General features: G+C 36.2%; 1 protein-coding gene and 1 long non-coding RNA gene across 3 annotated transcripts in view; one reads left to right on the top strand and one right to left on the bottom strand.

Moving 5' to 3' along the window:
* The window catches only part of LOC139364415 (uncharacterized), a 50,611-nt gene extending 38,530 nt beyond the window's left edge, over positions 1 to 12,081 (top strand). The window contains exons 2-3 of the long non-coding RNA XR_011626310.1: positions 9,944 to 10,011; positions 11,797 to 12,081. This is a non-coding gene — a long non-coding RNA (uncharacterized lncRNA). The remainder of the gene's footprint in view (positions 1 to 9,943; positions 10,012 to 11,796) is intronic.
* Positions 1 to 12,243, bottom strand: part of LOC105491011 (electron transfer flavoprotein subunit alpha) — a 102,390-nt gene that overhangs the window by 29,434 nt on the left and 60,713 nt on the right. The gene's annotated exons all lie outside the window — the stretch shown is intronic.

The raw sequence follows: 12,243 nt of genomic DNA, 5'->3' as shown, positions 1-12,243 counted from the left end.
ACTTTAAGGAAGTGGAGTATACCCTCCTGCCCCAAATACTATTTCCCAAATTTCCTTTCAGACTAAATTTGGTTAATATTAATATATAGTTAAATGATGTTATTAAACTCTTCTTCTCTACACCTTAGTGCTTGTATCTTTGGCCTTGAAGTGAACACAGTACTGAATTACATACGCTAAATGACCAATTATCCATTGAATCAACATTTTCTAGTACAGTGCCTCATGTTCTTTGACATTCATGTGCCCATCATATAATGAGAAAATATATTATTTTTTATACGAAAAAAATATAAAAAACTACACAGAATAAGAATAGAAATTTAGAATAGTTTTATTTCTTTCAAGTTACCACACCAACACAGCTACAACAAAGATCTGCTTTCTACTCTCATTGATTTTCATGTCAGCTGTTAAATTAGATTCACTATCTACAAGACATGTCAATTTATCATTATTAGTGGCATGCTTTTAAACAGTTACCATATATATGTAAAAAAGAATTCAATACTCTCTCTGAAACTTACAATTTTTAACTTTATATAATAAAATGATAATGGATAAAGAACTTCACTGATATTGGACCTCTGGAATAAATGTTTAGAGAAATCAGTCTAGTAAAAATTAGCTGAGAAGACAAACCAAAGATATAATTAAAACTCCTAGTATTTTGGCAATTAAGTTTTTAACTATTGTACAACCAAATAGTTTATATATACAAACCACAGTTTATAAATTCTACAACTTCTTCTTTGTCATTTTAAACTTGACTGTGTGGGCTTTAATCATCCAGGCCATGTAATTACCTTTAAGAAGCATGCTTAGGGTGTTTTCTGGACTACAGGTCCATACAGCATTTCTCTCTGTCCTCTTGGGAACAAAACATCAATTGCTTTCAGCTAAATGCACTCACATATGAATATTTCAGTACAATTTAATGCTTCTATACCAACCCCAAAGGAACAGAGCATCAATTTGTGAACACAATTCTCTTGGAGTTAAAAGCCAAGCTAGATAATGCAGTATGAAAGCAGCTGTCAATCTTCAGCTTTTTAGCAAGTTAGAAGGGCAGCCCATAAATTCAGTCCCAGCTGTATACAAGTAAGTCTATAAAGTTTGTTCCTACACAGACTTTTCAACAATAGTGAATTTTCAAAAGAGAATCCAGAAACAACATTTATTATCTTGATACATTTTTCAAAAACTGCTTATTCATCTGCTAACTTTAAACTGACTTCTATTCACTTAGTCTCACCATTATGAATGGACAGTTGGTCTGTTAGTAAAATACCAAAATATACACAAAATAATCTACTCCCACTAAGAAGTTGCACTAAGCGTAAGAACACATTTCCCTGGCATTAGATAACAGATTCTTTAATAACTGCAATATGCTTATATGTTCAGATGGTTAGGAAGGAAAGGTGAGCACCATCAAAAAAGCTAATAGAAGGCAGTCTAGAAATAAGTATTAAATGGAAACTACCACCAAATATGCCAATCCTTAAAAGGCCATAGAAATTAAATGCTAGTTGTAGCATAAATCTGAGGCTCTATGAAGTTCAACAAATATTATTGTGCTAACAAAATCCAGTAAGTGTGTCAAACCTCAGGTAAAGAAATAAGAATTCAATGCCTGTTCCTAATTTCAAAACAAAATAAAACAAAATCTCTTAGAAAACAAGGATTTATGACAGTACTGTAAAAATGGCTAATATACAGCACTTACTATATACCAGTTTTTAAGTGTCATACAAATATTAACTCATTTAATCCTGTTTTACATATTAATCGTTAAGATCATTTAATCTTTAATACTGCAGTATGAAGTATGAATTATTATCACCATTATATAGTAGAGAAAACTGTCCTACAGAGCGGTTAAGTGATTTGTCCAAAGTCACACAGCCAGCAAGTGGCAACACCAAGAGCTGAATCCTGACAACCTGGCTAGAAAGTCTGGATTCTTAACCATTCTATGACACTGCCTATTATAGGTAACTTTTTAAATCTGATAAAGGGTATCCACTAAAAACAGACAGCCAACATAATACCTGTGGTGAAACAATGGAAGAATTTCCTCAAAATGAAGGACAAGGATGTTTATCCTCACCACTTCTGTTCAACAATGCCACAGCTAACACAGTAAGAAAAGAAAATTGGCCAGGCACGGTGGCGCACGCCTGTAATCCCAGCACTTTGGGAGGCTGAGGCAGGTGGATCACGAGGTCAGGAGATGGAGACCATCCTGGCTAACATGGTGAAACCCCGTCTCTATTAAAAACACACAAAAAATTAGCCGGGCGAGGTGGCAGGCGCCTGTAGTCCCAGCTACCTGGGAGGCTGAGGGAGGAGAATGGTGTGAACCCAGGAGGCGGAGCTTGCAGTGAGCCGAGATCACACCACTGCACTCCAGCCTGGGCTATAGAGCCAAGACTCCGTCTCAAAAAAAAGAAAAGAAAATTGAATAAAAAGATGAAGCAAAATTTCATTATTCATTATTCCCAGAAGATATGGCTATGTACAACATCCAAGAGAATCTACAAATTAATAAGAATAATATATAAGTATCAATTGCATTCCTATATATCTACATACTTTTATAACAAAAATTATAAAACTGTGTAAACAAGTGGAGAAATAAAATCATGGTCACAGAAGACCAAATGCTGCAAAGATTTGGACTCTTTCCAAATTAATCTATACATCCAATGTTCCTCACTTGAGGAATTTTCACTATCTGAATATATGTTACAATATGTACTTTTTAAACCCAGGAGTCACTATTCAAATTAAAAAAAACAACTATCAAGAGATTTGCATGAGTGCACATTTAAGGTGCTTATGAATCTAAGAGAGACTGTCCAGTCTACTCAACAGCTGTATCTCAGCTATTCTCCTGACAAGATCATATCTTATGCTCACATTCTATAACCATGAGCAAAAGGAACACAAGGAGACATACATTTTTAAAGATATTTTTCATCTAATTGTTTTATCTAAGACTGCAGACAATGGTTCACAGCCATCTATTTCTGGACCTCAGGAGTGGAGAAAACTGTCCATCACTTCTTCGAATCCAATAGTGAGCCCTTTGCTAGATTCTTCCCACACATTTTGACTCACGACTGAATGGCAACCATGATAACAGCCCCTTCTCCCACTTCTCACCAGCAAATCTAACTCAGGCAACACTTTAATCAGTACATTATTTTTTTTACATGGTCTTGGTTATTAGCTAAGAGTTATTTGCAGTTCATCATGTATCTTTAACATATTTTCTCATTGCTTAATTACATTATGGTACATGTTTGGGACAGTATAGAAGAAATATCTGATACTGTACAGTTTCCACACTATTCTGTCCAAAAACATACCAAATAATGAGTGTAGTAAGTGTTAAGTAACTGGTGTTTTACATGCATAATGCAGATTTTTACATGAACTGGGATTCTTATAAAAGTGTTTAAGATTTTGTAACTGAGGGAAAATTATTTGAGGTTTCGATTAGACTGTGAACCAGTTATTAATTCTCCCTGTTAAGATAATAAAATATAGGTCTGAGTTCTCTGAAGCTTTAGTAGCTATACAATTTTTGTAATAGTCTAAATCTGGATAATGAGTTATACCTACATTTCTGATCAATATTTCAACTGTGAAGCTTGACAAATGAATTCTAAAACTGTAAAGAAATGCAGGGAACCAATAGCTAAAAACATTTTGGAGAACTGAGAAGGGAGATACTGCCCAACCAGATAACTTTATTAAATGTAGTATGGGTACAGTAATAAACAACTGGCCAATGGGACAGAATAGACAGCCCAGAAACAGACCCCTGCATACATATAAACTTGATATGTAAGAGATGATGCTGCACATCAGTGGAGGAGAGAGGGAATGTGTATTAAATGGTGCTGAGGTACCTGATTAACTATATGGGGGTAAATGGAATACTCACTTCACATTAAACATAAAAATCAAATCAAGTAGATTATAATTATAAACCAAAATGTGAAGAAGGACAAAATTTTTAAAAACTTTTAGAAAAAAATACAGGTGAATATCTCTACAATCCTATCTTAGGAATGATTTCTTAAACAAGACACAAAAAGTACATATCAAAAAGGAAAAAAATAAGTTGAACCACATTAAAATTAATGCTCTATCAAAAGGTATTATTTTTTAAAATGGGAAAGACAGACATAAATGAAAGAAAATGTATGCAACACACATAACCAATAAAAGATGTGTATCCAGAATATATAAAGAACTTCCAAGAATCAGCCTGGCCAACATGGTGAAACCCCATTTCCACAAAAAAATATACAAAAATTAGCCAGGTATGGTGGAGGGTGCCTGTAGTCCCAGCTACTCGGGAGGCTGAGGTGGGAGAATTGCTTGAACCCAGGAAGCGGAGGCTGCAGTGAGCTGAGAGCTGAGATCACGCCACTGCACTCCAGCCTGGGCAACAGAGTAAGACTCTGTCTCAAAAAAAAAAAAAAAAAAAAGAACCTCCAAGAATCAATAAAAGATAATTTAATAGAAAAATGAGCAAATGGTATTAACATTAAATATTCAAAGGGGAAAAAACCATAAATGGATATTTCACATATGAAAAGATATCTCACTAGTAATCACAGAAAAGCAGATAAAAAGCATAGTGAGATTTCATGCCCATCAGGCCAGCAAAACTTTTTTTAAATTGTGCTAAAATATATATAACATAAAATTTACCACAGTAATCTTTTTTTTTTTGAGACGGAGTTTCGTTCTTGTTGCCCAGGCTGGAGTGCAATGGTGCGATCTTGGCTTGCCACAACCTCCACCTCCCAGGTTCAAGCGATTCTTCTGCCTTAGCCTCCAGAGTAGCTGGGATTACAGGCATGTGCCACCACGCCCAGCTAATTTTGTATTTTTAGTAGAGACAGGGTTTCTCCGTGTTGGTCAGGCTGCTCTTCAACTCTCGACCTCAGGTGATCCACCCGCCTCGGCCTCCGAAAGTGCTGGGATTACAGGCGTGAACTACCGTGCCCGGTCCATGGTAATCATTTTTAAATATATAGTTCTGGGACACTAAGTACAGCTACCTTGTTATGCAACCATCACCACCCATCTTCAGAACTGCCGTCTATCTCAAGAACTGCAAAAGTTTTTTTTAAATTGTAAATAACCAAAGTTCAGAGAGCTGTTAAAACTGTTAGTAAATATAAGCTGGAATAACCACTTTGGAAAACAATTTGTCAAAATCTGGTAAAGCTAGATTCTCTACAATTAGCAATTTCACCCCAAGGCATATTTCTTTAATAAAACACTAACACACAAGGAAACATTATTAATAATCTTCATGGTAACATTATTTGTAAGAAATTATTGACTACTTAAATAAACAACCATTAGTAAAAAAAATAGGTAAAGTGTGATAAATTCATATAACAGAATACCATACATAAATGAAATACAAATGAAAAAAATGCTACCTGCATTAACACAGATGAGTCTCACAAATACAAGATGAATTGAAAAAATAAAGAACATATATAGGACATTACTATTGATAATTTCAAAAATATACACAATAACATTATATATCAGTGCTCCCCAACTTTTTTATACCATGGCACACAGAAAATAACATTTGTATCATACACAAACAAGGCTGGTCATAAAAGCCACTGTTCCAAAGGCTGAGAGGATCAACATCTGGTATGCCTCTGAATCATTCATCATACTCATATTGAAAATCTTAGCTACATACTGCTTAGGGATCTGTAGATATGTAGCAAAAGTAAAAATGAAATATCTTGAAACAATAATAATCAAATTTAGGATAATGGCTACTTTTTTTCTTTTTTTTTTCTTGCTCTGTTGATCAGGCTGGAGTGCAGTGGCACAATCATAGCTAACTGCAGCCTTCATCTCCCTGGCTCAAGTGATCCACTTCATTCAGTCTTCCGAGTAGCTGGGACTACAGGTACATGCCACCACACCCAGCTAAATTTTTTTTTTAAGTAGAGAGGAGGTCTCGCTATGTTGCCCAGGCTGGTCTCAAACTCCTGAGCTCACATGATCCTCCTGCTGCAGCCTCCCAATGTGCTGGGATTACAGGTGTGAGCCACCCACTGTGCCCAGCCAGTAATGGTTACTTTTGAGGGGAGGAAAAAATGTGTATTAAAGGAAGAGTACACAAGGGTTTTCAACAGTACTGTAATATTGTTTCTTAAATGCAGGGATGAAAACATTAGTGTTTATTATTTCTATATAAATTATATATTTATATTTTCATAAATTTATATATAAACTTTTAAATAAAAAGAAAAGAATGGGAAGGAAAAGGAATACAGCAAACCTAAGCTACATTTTCAAGCTTAGCCTAGCAAGAGAGGTGAAAGGGGCAATAGGTAATGGGGAAAAGAAGCTGCTGGGCAGATACAGGGTTTTCTTCTTAAGACTATAGAAAAGGGGCCAATAGAGAAGGAGAGACTCTGATCCGGAGGATGGAGTAACTAATAGAACACTGTCTCAAAGAAGGTACAAAATGATGGGGCCCAGAGGATAAGCAGACATATTAGCAAAATTAAAAAGGGAGGCCCTCTTTTTTATCTACATGTAGATACGCTGGATTTTTGTATCGCTTTGCTTATGTAGAAAGTACAATAAGTTTACTTGTGAAGTAGAAGGAATGGTCAGTTTCTGAGAATAAGATAATGATACCAAGTAAGGGGTTTTAAAAGGGGTGGCAATTTAAAATAAAGTAGTTGAAATACTAACAGATGACAAAAATCAGAATTCAGTTCCCACAGACACAGTTGTAGAGAACTATCTGAGGCTATGCAATTCAACAATTTTCTCTGGACAGTAGTTCTGATAATGTGCTCAGGGCTCTAGTCATTCTGCAGAGGTGTCGTACAGACTCTCTCAGGAAAATGAGACAGGGTGAGAGCTGAGCTAGTAGCACTCCAGATATACCACCCCACTTCAACTCCACTTTTTCCCATATTATACATGGGACTTCCTGATAAAATTTCCTTTGAAGAAGGGTTCTACAACTAGATCACTAGTCACTACCCTAGAATAAGCCTGAACAGCAGATACAAAATCACATAATTTCTGCCTCTCACGAAAATGTGCTTAATATTAGGCAATTTGCCTACACTGAGGGACATTATTAAAAACGCAGTCCTATGAAACCACTGTCTTATTTACAGTAAAGGTATTGTTGAGGATGCCAATCAACAGAGCCTTCTTTATAAGGACTCAAGGGATATATCTCTCTCTCTGATCTTGATACCAGGCCAAATGATACTTCCCATGTGCCATTTAGTTTGCTTTTACGTTGGGACACTGTAAATCAGGGCACTGATCCTGTTGTCCAATATGAATTGGCTTCTAAAAACCAAATTTACAGCCCACATCTAGCAAACAAACAAGACCATATAGAATCTTTTTTTATTAAGGTGACTTTATTTTTATGTAATTAAAGACAGGATCTCACTTTGTCACCCAGGCTGGAGTGTAGCGGCACAACTACAGCTCACTGCACCCTTGAACTCCTGGGTTTCCTTCTACTTCACTAGTAAACTTATTGTACATTCTACAACTCAGCCTCCAGTGCTGGGATTATAGACATGAGCCACCTCACACAGCCAGAATTTTTATTTACACTCTCTCACCTCATTTCAATCTATCTTTCTAGCCTTTATCTTTCACCTGAATTTTCTCAGGATGACTCAAACTGCTACCCACCATCACTACAGATAAGGCAGAGTTTGGCTGCCACAGGTAGAGACACAGGGGGCAGGGACAAGAACACTGAGAAAGCCTCACTCTGAGGCCCAAGTGCAGAGGATCTGCCTAAGACTGAGACTAAATAAGAACCAAGAACCATCCCTTACCACAACCATATAACTTAAGACTAAACAGATGACAACGAAACACAATACTTGGCCCTAAAGTGGATTCTGTATTAGGCTAACTGATAAAACTGGAGTATTCCATTAGAAAATAAAAACTCGGAATCAGAATATGAACTGACAAAATTGGAATATGGCATATAAATGTGTTTTGGTTATATAAGAGAACATTTCTATTCTTAAGAAATACATACAGAGGTCTTTAAGGGTAAAGGGCTATAAATGTTACTATCAACTAGTTCAGAAAAAATGTATGTACACACACACACACACACACACAGAGTACATTTTTTTTTTTAAAGAGACGGGGTCTTGCTGTATTATGCAAGCTGGAGTGCAGTGGCTGTTCATAGGCATGATCATAGTGTACTACAGTCTCTAACTGCTGGCCTCAAGCAATCCTCCCACCTCAGTCTCCTGAACAGCCAGGACTATAGACATAGACATACATCACAGTGCTCAGCTATACCGCTTTTAATTTTCAACTTTTTATAAGTCTGAAATCATTTCAAAATAAAAAATAAAGAGAAGTCTTTGTTACAATAGTAAGCCATGAATTGACTAGTGTTTTCCTATCACTGGGTCTGAATTCTTACAGGGAGCATGAATCCATAAGCATACCAGGAACTGTTCTATAATCTTTCATATTCACATGTAAATTATTGTGAATGACCCAAAAAAGCATTTAAAAAACAAAATTCACAGCATCCTTTGAGTATTACATGTTTTTCAAATTATTAAAATATTATTTTGTGAGGATAACCAAATCTGACTTTATGTGCCCTTACTTTATGAAGTAGGGAACTTTTTACTACTGATCATCAGAAACAGCAGTGCTGATGATGCTTTCCACAGCTATTACAAAGTGGCAAAAAAACGAGAGGATCTTCAAACAATATAAGTTGAAAGGAAAGTAGAAAACGAAATCAAGCTTTAAGAGATTCAAGAAGCTTCAATGGTAGGGAAAACAGACCCAAATTAAATAAGGATAAATGAAAGTACTGTGTTCAGCTTTAAAAACAAAGAAATACTGAATTATTACTAGACAAAGGAGATGTGGTTTAATAGCAGGCAATTCAAGTGGGGGAGGGGAGAGATTCTGGATGGCCACAAGTGTAATTCTTGCCAACAGTGGGATATGGCAGCCAAAAACCTAATGCATTATTAAGTAGCATTAATTAAGATATTATTTAGGGAGATAATAATCCAACTCTGCACTAGTCAGAGCACAAGTGAAGTAATGCATTCAATTCTGGGCCTCAGGACTCCTGGCTTACGGTCCTGAGGGAATAGCTGTATCAGACCAATCCTCCTGCTGAGAACAACTACAAAACCTGGTTAAAACACAGATAGCAACTGTTTAAGTACAATGGAGATCAACTTAGACAGGCAGCATTGAAGGAGCCGGGATTCTGTAAGGGAGGGAGGCACACTGAAATGAGCCCAGCATATATCTCTATTTCCTCCCTTGGGGCATTTGCAGATTCCCCACAGGGATAAAAGCCAATCCAAAAAGGAGATACTTTGGATAGAAATCTGCAGTCTTACTGGTTGAGTAAACACACAAAAGACAGTATTCGTGACTGCCAAACCAGCTGGAAAGTGAGGGAAAAATTCCAGAAGAAGAGAACCACAGGGAGAGAACCACAAACTCTGCACATACACTCCACTCAAAACTCTGGCTGATCCCCGCATTAGGCATGTATGAGGTGAGCTCTATACTGTCAGGCTAAGACTAAAAGAACTGAACATAAGGAGATTGAGTCTGGAATTTGAGTTCAGCCAAGTTAACTGCCTGCTAAAACACAAAGTTAATATTCTTAATAGGAATATAACAGAATCCATAATCTCTACAACATATTCAGTGTCTCTACAATATATTACAAAACTATTAGACAACCAGCAATTCTCCAAATATGGTCAGGATAACCCTGAGAGCCTCAAGACCCTTTCAGGGATTCTGCAAAGTCAAACCTATTTTCATAGCAATACTAAGATGTTATTTACCACTTTTTTCTTTCATTCTCTCACAGTGTACAGTGGAGTTTCCCAGAGGTGCCAGGACTTTTAAAGAAACCATCACTCTGATGGCTAACAGAATGTATGCATCTCTATTTTTATGTTTCCTAAAAGTTTTTACGGTATAGTTGGTTTTAGGTATAAATTTGTATGTATATAGGGATTAACTTAGTTTGTTCTCAGGACAGTACAGCAGTGTGTGTTCTTATAGTTACAACTGCTATAATTTCTACAATTTCATTATTGTTCAATAAACCAATGTTTGAAATACCAAAGGTTTCCTTGTGCCTGCAAGGAAACATAAGAAATACACTCTGTGGTCTTACATGGCAATAACATTTACATTTTTTTAAACTTTTATTCATTTTTAAATTTCTCTAAAACTATTCTATTTTTATAATATTTATACTGAAATAGAGAAGACTAACTTTCTCAACCCATAGCTGCAACAACCATGTCTAAAGATGCTGAAAAAGATGAAACCAATAGCAGAGTTTTCTAACTTATGGAAAAGAGAAATATAGTCTAAAAATACTGTGTAAAATAAATGAAAATATGATAAAAGTTATCTTTCTCTTAGCTTTACAGATGCTAATAATTTACCTTACTCTATCTTATGCAAAGGAAGTGATGACTATTTTGAAAACAAACATTCAGAGTTCAGAGAAAACTAAATAGGATTTTATTTTAACATAAATGTCATGAGTTTAAGAGCCAAAAGCTATTATTTTAGCTTTTCAAGCAAGAAAAGAAAAAGGTCACTGAAGCATCTTAAGTTATCATATTTCATTGGTTAGAGAAGTATAGTTGCTAAGAGACTAACAGAGGTGACATTGCTGAATTCCTGCTTTGAAAACTCAGGAAAACAAACTATGGCACTGTCACATTCCAGTGGTACAGTAACTTGCTGAATAAAATATTTAGCTGTAAACATGAAGACAGCATCTCATCTGCAAAACTGTACTTTTGCCTGACAAGTCTATAGACATGACTGCGTTTCCTGCTTTACTTCTATTGTCTAGTACTGATATCAAGTAATCATTGAAGAATATTTTTACATGAATCCTTGGCAGTGAACACAAGTGGTGATGAAATACTCAAAGTGTTAAATAGCTTTTTGGAATCCCATGGTTTATTTTGGAAAAACCGAATTGACATTTGCACTGATGATGTGAAAATGACAGTGGGTAACACTGCCTTAGTAGCAGTTTCAAGGCAGTGGCACCAAACTCACTGCGTTCTTCATGGCCACATACTCACAGTTGTTTGTTTTGTTTTGTTTTTTTAAAGCCACTTTCACCTAAGGTCCTTGATAAAGCAGTAAGAATTATTAACCTTGGCCAAGCATGGTGGCTCACACCTGTAATCCCAGCACTCTGGAAGGCCAAGACAGGTGGATCACATAAGGTCAGGAGTTTGAGATCAGCCTGGCCAACATGGTGAAACCTTGTCTCCACTAAAAATACAAAAATTAGCCGGGCATAGTGGTTCACACCTGTAATCCCAGCTACTCAGGAGGCTGAGGCACCAGAATCACTTGAACCCGGGAGGCGGAGGCTGCAGTGAGCTGAGATGGTGCCACTGCACTCCAGCCTGGGCAATAAGAGTGAGACTCCATCTCAAGAAAAAAAAAAGAATTATTAACGTTATTAAATCTTGACCTTGGAGTACATGTATCTTTAATATTCTGTGTGACAAACTGTGAAGAATGTAGAAAACACTTCCACTTAATACCAAAGCACAATGGGTTGTCTCGAGGGAAAGCACCTGTTTAATAGTTTGAGTTGCAAGCTGAACCAGGTACTTTTTTCATGAAACACAATTTTTACTTCAAAGAAAATCTGACAGACATTTGCATTTTTTGCAGGTATCTTACTGTGAATAAAGTGACCTCATCAATTCTGAAACAACAACTGAAAGTATTTCTCATCAAGGACAAAATTTGAACTTTTAAGTGAAAAATCAGAATTCTAAAACACTTGTACCGATGACTACGAGCTTTGAAGATTCTTCTAACAAGATGAGTGATGCACCACATAACAACATTTTTTGGTCAACAGTAGACTGCATATATAAGGGTGGTCCCATAAAATTATAAAGAATCTGAAACATTCCTATCGCCTTAGTGATGTCATAGACGTAACATCATAGCACAACATATTAACTTTTCTATGTTTAGATACACAAATAACATTTTACAATTGCCTACAGTATTTAGTACAGTAACATACTATACAGGTTTGTAGCCTAGCAGCAATAGGCTACCCCATATAGCCTAGGTGTTCAGTAGACTATGACATCTAGGTTTGTGCAA

The sequence above is a fragment of the Macaca nemestrina genome, chromosome 7, assembly GCF_043159975.1.
Source record: "Macaca nemestrina isolate mMacNem1 chromosome 7, mMacNem.hap1, whole genome shotgun sequence".
Taxonomy (NCBI): Eukaryota; Metazoa; Chordata; class Mammalia; order Primates; family Cercopithecidae; genus Macaca; species Macaca nemestrina.
Note: the sequence above shows the minus strand (reverse complement) of the source record. Positions and strands in the feature narration are given on the sequence as shown.